Here is a 12,112-nt window from a genome sequence, read left to right on the forward strand (position 1 = left end):
AGCCAGTATTTATTTTTATTTTTGTTTGTGCAGGTTATGCTCTATATAATTTTCCAACAGTGGTATCAAAGCCAGGTTGTTCATGCGAAGATTGGTTATTAATTGCATCTTGTGTTGAATCGCATAGAATTGGTTTTTTCGTAAAGTAGTTACATTTATTATCAATCATAAATTTGAACTACATCTATTTGGGCACTTGAAAGGTTTCATTGGCCATTGGTTTGTTGTCAAAATAGTTGATAGAAAAATGGGGAAAAAAGGTAGCAAATGTTGCATCCCTATAGTATTGGTAGAAGGCTACTTGCAGCCTTGGCCGAGAGCAACCTTGCTGCCCTCGGCTAGGACACATCTAGCCATGGGGTACCCTGCAATGTGGATACTACAGAGTTTCTCAAATTGAATTAAGGATTAATTCAAGTATTAATTAAATTATTTAATTAATTATTACCTAGTTAGTCCTGCATATACATATGATGTATAATGTGGACAGATGATCATGGGCCATATGTTATGATGTGTATGTGTGTATGTGATTATTATTGAGGCTTGCGAGCCTCTCTCTCTCATTATCTCTGGCATGTATTTCTATCTCCTTCGGTGTACCTCCTCTTGATAAGATCAAGGTTTCTCATTTATATGATATGTACATTTTTGGGCCTACATGGTTGTAGTTAAGTTGTAATTGCATGACAAGGCATGACCAGAACGTGGAGATGTCAACGAAACCCATGAGGACGAGACATATGTTCATCGTGATAGGATCAAGAACATAATGATAATCATTATCACCATCACTTTGAGTTTTTTCTCAAGTGGTCTTCTTTTTTTCTAAGTGTCAAATCCATTCTGTTCTTTGGAAGGTAGTTCTCATATTCATTTTGTGTCATATAACTCATTTCATAGGTCATTAAAGACCCAATAAGTTCTTCAATTGGAAAATGGTTGAAGTTCTTTGATTCTTGAATAGTCGTTACTTTAGGATCCCAATTTTTAGAAAAGGATCTTAGTATTTTGTTAACAAGTTCAAGATTAGAAAAACTTTTACCAAGTGCTTTTAAACTATTGACTATATCTGTAAAATGAGTATACATGTCAACAATAGTTTCGCTTGGTTTCATATGAAACAACTCAAAATCATGCATCAAAAGATTAATTTTTGAATCTTTAACTTTACTAGTGCCTTCGTGTGTGATTTCAAGAGTGTGCTAAATATCATGCGTAGTTTCACAAATAGAAACATGATTAAATTTATTTTTATCTAAGGCGCAAAACAAAGCATTCATAGCTTTGGCATTCAAAGAGAGTCTTCTTCTCCAAATCATTCCAATTATTCATTGGAAGATAAGACTTTTGAAATCCGTTTTCAATGATATTCCATAAATTGAAATCTAAATAAAGCAAGAAAACTCTCATTTGAGTTTTCCAATATATGTAGTCCGTCCCATTGAACATAGAAGGATGAATGATAGTGACCCTCTTGAAAGCCGAAAAGAGTCATTTCTCTTGGGTGTTAAACCAAACGAGAAAGAACATGACTCTGATACCAACTATTAGGATCAAGTCGGCACTAAGAGGGGTAAAATCACATCGATTCAGAAAATTTTCGTTTCGATAAAAATCGATGTCGGAAAGATGAGTTTAACTTGAAAGGTCGTTCGCAATCGAAGTGAAAGTAGTAAACAAGTAAGGCAGTTTGCAGTAAAGGTAAATAGCAAGAATAGAAATGCAAACCAAGTTTTGTAGTGGTTTGGTCATCATGACCTACTGTCACGGACAAACTTCGAAACAGGATGTTTGATGTAATGCTTATGTATGTCTGTGTCTTTTGGTATGTTCATGCTTTATACAGCATGTAGAGAGACGGCCGAAGGCTTAATAGTCCCATTTTAGTTAGGTTGGTAGCCGCTTTAGGCTTGTAAATAAAGGTTGTGTCATGTGGACACGTGTGAGAGATTTTCGGTCTATAATGGACCATTTTACCTTTTGTTGTGCAACTATTCAGAGCTTGTAAAGTCTGTTTATAATTTGCATTGTCTATGAAGTGTTTTCGGAAATGTTTGCTTGTGGATCCCGAATGAGGCGTTTTGTCTAACCCGTTCTCTCTTTTGTGGGTCCTAAGGGACATGGGAGGCTTTGGGGAGGCTGAACTTTGTGGACGGACACGCAAGGGTGCCGCACGACTTAGGCAAAACCAGCTAAGTCCGTGACAGATGGTATCAAAGTGGGACAAGCACTCATAGAAATACTTATCATGTAAACGTGGGGGACCTAGCGGGGCTGCATTGAGGGCAGTCAGCACACGCACGACCGTTTAGGGGAAAACGGGCATGGAGATGTAGGGAAAAGGAGTCGCTCAGAGGAGCGGGCATATGAGATTGGCATTCAGAGGAATGGCCAACCCTTCGCGCAAGAGGCACCACAAGAACAGACAAGCTTGGAAGAATGTGGAGCGCACAAAGGTTAGGATGGCCGAGTTTGAGCTACGGCTCAACGTTGACAACTATACTTGATGGTGCCTAAGGCAAGCGAGGCGCTTGGTAAAGGATAAGACCATCTAAGGTGGAATGAGTTGCTCAGCGAACGAAAGAGTTGTGTAAAGCTCACAGAGGTGAGGGGAATTGCTAACTCAAAGAATTTGGTACTCATGCATGGGCTTTTATGCGGACGATGGAATGTTCGCGGCCATCCCAAGGCGATCGAAACTCAGCGCCATGGAGCATTGAAACTTTCTCTTCGGTATGTGAAGGATACGTCTGTAGGAGGCTGAAGTGTGCAACAAGTTCAGCATGTTTCTAGGCCTTGAGTGGTGTAGTGGGGGCTGTATTGACGTGGAGTCGCAATCTAGCAAGGGTGTTTACAGAAGGCAGAACAATGCACAGTTTGTTCAACAGATCGGAGTAGTCCAAGGGGATGGTGGTCTCCAAAACAAAGAGAGATGTTGCTCCAATAGGACAGTTATCCAAGAGGGATAATGTTAGGATCGAGAGCACTAAGAGGGGGGGGGTGAATTAGTGCAGCGGAAATCTTTCAGCGATTAAAAACGAAAGCTGCGTTCGTTCGATAAAAACTATTTTGATGCAAAAGCCGATTCTAAGATTACTTATGATTAAGTGCAGTTTACGTCTAAACACAGTTTGCGTCTAAGCGCAGTTTACGTCTAAATGCAGTTTGCGTCTAAATGCAGATTGCGTCTAAGCGCAGTTTGCATCTAAGCGTAGTTTGCGTCTAAGCGCAGATTGCGTCTAAGCGCAGTTTGGGTCTAAACACAGTTTGCGTCTAAGCGCATTTTGCGTCTAAACACAGTTTGCGTCTAAGCTCATATTCGGAAAGATCTGAACTTAAACACTCGTTCGTAAAAGCGCAGAAGACAGTTTGCAATTATAAGTAGAATCAAAACGTAAATGTAAACTGCAATGTAAAGATCGTACGAAAACACCGATTTACGTCTGAATGCAGATTCGGAAAGATCAGAACTTAGAAACTTGTTCGTAAAAGCGCAGAGAGCAGTAGCTATGTAGGAGGTTTGCAGTAATGATAAAGTGCTCAAAATAAAAGCAAACCAGAGATTTAGAGTGGTTCGGTCGGTCTTGACCTACTCCACTTTTGGCTTCCTCCACCGACGAGGTCACCGACGTCAACTAGAGGCCTTCCTTCAATAGGCGAAGGCCAACTGCCCTTTTACAGTTTCACTCCTTTTGACGGGCTCAGGAGACAACCCTTACAGAACCTTTCTCTCCTCTCTTTACAACTCAAGACTTGAAGAACAGAAAGAGAACTTTTGGACTTTACACAAATTTGAGCTCTTAGAATCACAGAAAAGATCAAGAATTTGGTGTAGGTCTGTATCTTTTCAGTGCTGAATGGGTGGGGTATTTATAGGCCCCAACCCAGTTCAAATTTGGAGCTCAAAACGATCAAATCCCAGAATTCCGGGATCAGGCGGTTGCACCTCCTGATTGGGGCGGTTGCACCGCTTGGCAGAGCTCGAAGACTGAGCCTTTGGGCGGTGCTACCTCTGTCAGGGGCGGTTGCACCTCTCTGCCAGAGCTCAAAGACCGAGCTCAAGCAGTTGCACCGCTTGACTGGAGAGGTTGCACCGCCTGGCAAAGCTCGAAACTTGAGCTCTGGCGGTGCTACCTCCTGACAGAGGAGGTTGCACCGCCCAGTCTCGCTCGGAGACTGAGCCCTGGGCGGTTGCACCTCTTGGCTGGGGCGGTTGCACCGCCCAGTCTCGCTGGGAGACATAGCCTGGGCGGTACTACCTCCCTGCCTAGGCGGTTGCACCTCCCACAGCAACCTGGGTCCGAATGGGTTGAACCATTCGACCCAATTTGAGTTCTTTAGGGGCCCAATTGCCCCAGGATTAAGCTAATGGGATCACCTCCCATTTCTTACTTAATCAAAGTGCTAACTACGATTATTTCCTAAGACATATTCTGCAGCTTGCTTCGGTGCGTCACTTGCCTCTTCCGGCGAGTTTCCGGCGAACTTCCGTCGATCATCCGATGAACCCTCGGTGATGCTCCTGCGGACTTCCGGCAAACTCCTGGACTGCGACGATCCACTTGGCAAGTTCCGACGAGCTCCTTTGGCAAGCTTCTGGATTTCTCGGATTTGTTCCCGCAGAACCTTCGACGACTGTCCGAACTTCCGTCGAGCTCTCGAACTCCCAACGTGATCATTGTCATGACTCCGGCGCAACTCCTGCTGCATGTCTTACTTTCATCGTAGTTAATCCTGCACACTTAAAACAAAAACTTCGATCGAGACAATTAATCCTAAGCAATTAACCAAGTTGTCTGGCATGTCATTGGTCCCTCGACGCTTCGTCCGATTCTTCGGCGCATCGTCCTTTCCTGCAGCCTATTGCCCAATCGGCCAGTTGACTCTGCAACTCCGATATCCTTGGCACAATACCCGCTCTTCTTGGCCCGATGCCCGAGTCCACGGCCCGAAGCCTTCTGTCAATACGTCGACCGATCCACCGGCCCGACGTCCAATCTTCTGACATGTTCCTCCAGCACAACATGATTTTTCTGCTTTAATTGTCTCATCCTGATCGAAGTATCCTACATTACTCAAAACGCAGATTAAATCATAAACATATATCAAGTTGTTTCATCATCAAAATACGAGATTCAACAATCTCCCCCTTTTTGTTGATGACAACCACTTGATGACGGAGTTAACCTTAACTCCCGAAGTTTAAACAAACTCCCCCTATCAATATGCCATATTGATAGAAACTCTTAGATTCAAAAATCTAAGCAACATGTCATCATAAACGAAGTTAACCTTAACTCCCAGAGTTTAAACAAACTCCCCCTATCAATATGCCATATTGATAGAAACTCTTGGATTCAAAAATCCAAGCAACATGTCATGTCATCAACATACTTCTCCCCCTTTGTCATCAACAAAAAGGAGAAGTACCACAATCAAGTGTTTGTGATGTAAGTTTAACTCATTGCATGAAAAACATAATATCTATTGTTACCATCATGCAAGTTTGCTATTATTAAATGGTAAGATATCAATATGTAAAATTGGGATTCAAGTTCTTGGTATCTTAACATGATATGACATTCATAGCACCTATTCATATGAATGCTGCTTTTGATATCTCATCATAATATGGCATTCATGACATCTATTCATATTCTTCAAATATGGCACTCATAGTATCAATTTATATATTTCTCCCCCTTTGTCATCAACAACAAGGAGAACGATATAAGCAAATTTTAAATATAAGTGCGATGCCATAAGTTGGTTCATGTCATTTTCCAACAGTGAGTGATAGGATACCAATTATGCAAACATCTCGAGGAAAACATGACATAGAGATAGCTTTTATTGCTTCTTCCTTTTTATTTGTTATCTTTTTACATGAAGGAGGAAAGCCATATGTGAAGTTCAAATCGATAAGATGTTAAAGCATACTTCATTTTTGCAAGGATTAAGATATGTAAGTGAGTCAAATCCTTGTATATCTTCCTTTTATAAGAGGGAATCATCAAATATGTTTCTCGAAAAATATTTTTCACATGATAAGTGCATTTGCTAGATGATTCCATATGTCAAAAATCAATGATGTGAATTAAACTTGATATGACATATGCTTGTTAAGTTCGGAAGAGGATAATGTATCAAGAAAATCCAATTGTTAGGATCAAGAAAATCCGAAAATAAAATTTGACACTTTCATACATTCGGACAGGGTTTTACTAGAGATATTCAATTACAATCATGAAGGTAAAACATGCTTATTATTATGGAAATTTTTGTATTCAAGCACATAATTTCCAACATGTAATCATGGCAAGTAATTGTGTAAAATCATTATTGCAATCAAGTGATTTGATCATTCAATCAAAAAAGTCCGAAAAATAATTTTAACTCGTTTAATCATTCAGACATATTTTTGCCATAGTTTTTCAAATATAATCATGAAGATAAGGCATGCTCATCATCATGGTAGTATGATAGCAAGTTTACCAAATACAAGCTAGCAAAAAATTTCTACATTTTAAGGCCCGCAAGCTAGCAATTTTGAGATGTTCAAGAAAGCAACTCTTGCTTCTTGAAATATAAGTTTTGCTAGATGTGCAAGTTAACTTTTTGCTTCTTGAGATAGGCAAGATAGCATTCCTTGGTGATGTTTAATATAGCTAAGTTCTACATCATGCAAGCTAGTGAATTTTATAACATTTTAGAACATGCATAATCACCAAAGCATCATAAATTTTAATGATGTGCAAAATTACAAATTTTGCATGATTGCATTTGTGTGTCTTGAGATTTGAAAGATAGCACTTCTTGGTGATGTTCAAGATAGCAATTTTTTCTCTTTTGATAAGTGCAATTTGCTTTCTTCTTGAATTGTGCAAGCTAGCTATCTCCCCTTTTGTCATTGTCAAAAAGAAGGGAAAAACCCTTTACATCAATTTTTAAATCATGACAAAGGTTAGTATCAATCTCATTTGTGCATCATTATATTTTCAAATTAAAACATGCACATTTTCAAAACATATAAACTCATTATTATATGCATGATTCCAAATCATCATTCATATTATTTCAATCATTGTTTCACTCATCAGTATAGCTTATCATGCATAATATGTAAAACCATCTAACATGATATAAACATTTATTTATTTAATTTTTTTAAGCATTCATGATACACATCATACATTATCATAATAAAAAGCATATGCATCATTCCAAATCATAAATATTTCAAATCATCATGGTATTAATTTGTCACATTGCATCCTACCATGCATGATCGAAGCTTCTCATTTGCATACATCAAAATAAATTCATGAATATCTCATGCATTCATATCATCACTTGAGGAATATTGAAAAAGAAATAATTGGGTGATGAGATAAATATTTCATGAATACAAAGAATTGCATAAAAATCATATCATGAATACAAGGAATACAAGTCACAATAATTCAAGAGAAAAATCAAGATCATGATTTTGATAAAACTCATTTCAAATTTAAATCATCAAAATCATTTTTATGGCTCACAAAATTTATAACATAAATAGATTCATGATTTCATTGATAATATATTTTATCCCTTTTTTAAGTGTTTCATTTTAAGTGATCGATTTCATGTTAGCATGCCTTTTCATTTATGAAAACATGCATCAATTTTTTAAAGCCACTGTTATTATCATGAAAATCGATAATCAAGAATCATCATACATAAAAAATATATACTTATTAATCATAACTTCAAATTAAGCATGATTTCATATACTCAAAATCGAGAAATAACAATGGAAATCAACATGATACACATTATTACTTCTCAACCACATATAGCATGATTTCATAAGGTATTTTTAATCACAATCATTTTGTTTATCATAAACATGCAATTTTCATGATTATTTTCAAAATTACTAGAATGATAAGCATGATTCCTAATTGTTTGTATTTTCATTATAAAATTATTAAACATGTGATTTTCAAGAAAATTAAATAAAAAAGAAAAATGCTTTAAGCATCATGTAATTTCAAAGTAAATTAAAGGCATTTTGATTACCTCAGCGTCAAAAGGCGTAAAGGCGTAGTTTGCCACCTCGCCTTTGTTGATTTTCTCCTCGTCTTCGGAGGAGCTTGATTCATCCCAATTTTTGTTCTTCTTCTTGCGTTCAAAGCAAGTAGTTCCATTCTTTTTACTTTTTAATTTTTGTTTCATTTGTAGTTTAAGTTCACCATCACTTGAGCTTATGCTCGAGTGGTCTTCAAATGTTCTATGTCCCAAATCCTTCCTGTTCTTTGGAAGGTGGTTCTCAAGTTCTTCACGTGCATTGCACGTCATTTCATATGTGATCAATGAACCAATTAGTTCTTCAAGTGGAAATTGGTTCAAGTTTTTCGATTCTTGAATAGCAGTTACTTTTGAATCCCAAGTTTTAGAAAGTGAGCGCAAAACTTTGTTAACGAGTTCAAAATCCGAAAAGCTTTTACCAAGTGATTTTAAACCATTGACGACGTCCGTAAAACGGGTGTACATGTCAACAACGGTTTCGCTTGGTTTCATATGAAAAAGCTCGAAATCATGCAGTAAAATATTAACTTTCGAGTCTTTGACTCTACTAGTTCCCTCGTGCGTGATTTCAAGAGTGCGCCAAATATCGAAAGCCGTTTCGCATAAAGAAACCCGATTGAACTCATTTTTGTCCAAAGCGCAAAATAAGGCATTCATAGCCTTTGCGTTTAAAGAAAAATACTTCTTCTCTAAATTCGACCATTCGTTCATCGGTTTAGAGGGAAGTTGAAAATCATTTTCAACGATATTCCATAAATCCAAATTCAAAGAAATCAAGAAAACTCTCATTCGAGTTTTCCAATAAGTGTAGTCCAATCCGTTAAACAACGATGGACGAAAGACCGAAAAGCCCTCTTGAAAGCTATGAAGAGTCATTTCTCTCGGGTGTAAATCTGAAATGAGAAAAACCTCGCTCTGATACCAATTGTTAGGATCGAGAGCACTAAGAGGGGGGGGTGAATTAGTGCAGCGGAAATCTTTCAGCGATTAAAAACGAAAGCTGCGTTCGTTCGATAAAAACTATTTTGATGCAAAAGCCGATTCTAAGATTACTTATGATTAAGTGCAGTCTACGTCTAAACACAGTTTGCGTCTAAGCGCAGTTTACGTCTAAATGCAGTTTGCGTCTAAATGCAGATTGCGTCTAAGCGCAGTTTGCATCTAAGCGCAGTTTGCGTCTAAGAGCAGATTGCGTCTAAGCGCAGTTTGCATCTAAACACAGTTTGCGTCTAAGCGCAGTTTACGTCTAAGCTCAGATTCGGAAAGATCTGAACTTAGACGCTCATTTGTAAAAGTGCAGAAGACAGTTTGCAGTTATAAGTAGAATCAAAACGTAAATGTAAACTGCAATGTAAAGATCGTACGAAAACACCGATTTACGTTTGAATGCAGATTCGGAAAGATCAGAACTTAGAAACTTGTTTGTAAAAGCGCAGAGAGCAGTAGCTATGTAGGAGGTTTGCAGTAATGATAAAGTGCTCAAAATAAAAACAAACCAGAGATTTAGAGTGGTTCGATTAGTCTTGACCTACTCCACTTTTGGCTTCCTCCACCGACGAGGTCACCGACGTCAACTAGAGGCCTTCCTTCAATAGGCGAAGGCCAACTGCCCTTTTACAGTTTCACTCCTTTTGACGGGCTCAGGAGACAACCCTTACAGAACCTTTCTCTCCTCTCTTTACAACTCAAGACTTGAAGAACAGAAAGAGGAGAACTTTTGGACTTTACACAAATTTGAGCTCTTAGAATCACAGAAAAGATCAAGAATTCGGTGTAGGTCTGTATCTTTTCAGTGCTGAATGGGTGGGGTATTTATAGGCCCCAACCCAGTTCAAATTTGGAGCTTAAAACGATCAAATCCCGGAATTCCGGGATCAGGCGGTTGCATCTCCTGACTGGGGCGGTTGCACCGCCTGGCAGAGCTCGAAGACTGAGCCTCTGGGCGGTGCTACCTCTGTCAGGGGTGGTTGCACCTCTCTACCAGAGCTCGAAGACCGAGCTCAGGCGGTTGCACCGCCTGACTGGAGAGGTTGCACCGCTTGGCAGAGCTCGAAACTTAAGCTCTAGCGGTGCTACCTCTTGATAGAGGAGGTTGCACTGCCCAGTCTCGCTCGGAGACTGAGCCCTGGGCGGTTGCACCTCTTGGCTGGGGCGGTTGCACCGCCCAGTCTCGTTGGGAGACACAGCCTGGGCGGTGCTACCTCCCTGCCTAGGCGGTTGCACCTCCCACAGCAACCTGGGTCCGAATGGGTTGAACCATTCGACCCAATTTGAGTTCTTTAGGGGCCCAATTGCCCCAGGATTAAGCTAATGGGATCACCTCCCATTTCTTACTTAATCAAAGTGCTAACTACGATTATTTCCTAAGACATATTCTGCAGCTTGCTTCGGTGCGTCACTTGCCTCTTCCGGCGAGTTTCCGGCGAACTTCCGTCGATCATCCGATGAACCCTCGGTGATGCTCCTGCGGACTTCCGGCAAACTCCTGGACTGCGACGATCCACTTGGCAAGTTCCGACGAGCTCCTTTGGCAAGCTTCTGGATTTCACGGATTTGTTCCCGCAGAACCTTCGACGACTGTCCGAACTTCCGTCGAGCTCTCGAACTCCCAACGTGATCATTGTCATGACTCCGGCGCAACTCCTGCTGCATGTCTTACTTTCATCGTAGTTAATCCTGCACACTTAAAACAAAAACTTCGATCGAGACAATTAATCCTAAGCAATTAACCAAGTTGTCTGGCATGTCATTGGTCCCTCGACGCTTCGTCCGATTCTTCGGCGCATCGTCCTTTCCTACAGCCTATTGCCCAATCGGCCAGTTGACTCTGTAACTCCGATATCCTTGGCACAATACCCGCTCTTCTTGGCCCGATGCCCGAGTCCACGGCCCGAAGCCTTCTGTCGATACGTCGACTGATCCACCGGCCCGACGTCCAATCTTCTGACATGTTCCTCCAGCACAACATGATTTTCCTGCTTTAATTGTCTCATCCTGATCGAAGTATCCTGCGTTACTCAAAACGCAGATTAAATCATAAACATATATCAAGTGGTTTCATCATCAAAATACGAGATTCAACAAATAAGTCCCGGCTCTCTAGAGGGAGAATCATGTGGGACGGACCTCACAAGTTGAGGAGGAGTACCTTAATAAACAACAACTCCATGAAGCTCAATGGACTGAGCAAGCGATGAGGAGTCGTCGCATGATCTCGCTCGAGAGAATGCATTGGTAGATGCATTGCGAGATCAAGTGGGCGAGCGACCCAAAGCTGTTGAATCTCGGATTTTGATGATGAAGTCAATTGTCATTTGTTATCGAATCTATATGTTGAGATAAGTTTGCAGGATTAACTATGATGAAAGTAAGATATGCAGCAGGAGTTACGCCGGAATCAAGACAATGATCACGTTGGGAGTTCGAGAGTTCGACGGAACTTCGGACAGTTGTCAGAGGTTCTGCAGGAACAAATCCAAGAAGTCCATGAGCTTGCCAAAGAAGCTCGTCGGAACTCACCAAGTGGATCGTCGCAAGTCCAGGAGTTTGCCGAAAGTCCGCAAGAGCATCACCGAGGGTTCATCGGATGATTGACGGAAGTTTGCCGGAATCTCGCCGGAAGAAGCGATTGACGCACCGGAGCAAGTTGCAATAAATGTCTTAGGAAATATCATAGTTAGCACAATGATTAAGTTGGAAATGGGAGGTGATCCCATTAACTTAATCTTGGGGCAATTGGGCCCCTGAAAAACCCAAATTGGGCCGAATAGATCAACCCATTCGGACCCTGATTTCTGCTAAGCGGTTGAACCGCCCCAGCCAGGAGGTGGCACCGCCTGAGCTCGGTCTTCGAGCTCTGGCAGGAGGTGCAACTGCCTCAATCAGGCGGTGGCACCGCTTGAGCTCGGTCTTCACCTATTGAAGGAAGGCCTCTAGTAGACGTCGGTGACCTCGTCAGTGGAGGAAGCCAAAAGTGGATGTAGGTCAAGATTGACCGAACCACTCTAAATCTCAGTTTTCATTTACTTTGAGCATC

This window comes from Musa acuminata, chromosome BXJ1-9 (genome assembly GCF_036884655.1).
Source record: "Musa acuminata AAA Group cultivar baxijiao chromosome BXJ1-9, Cavendish_Baxijiao_AAA, whole genome shotgun sequence".
In the NCBI taxonomy this organism is placed as follows: domain Eukaryota; kingdom Viridiplantae; phylum Streptophyta; class Magnoliopsida; order Zingiberales; family Musaceae; genus Musa; species Musa acuminata.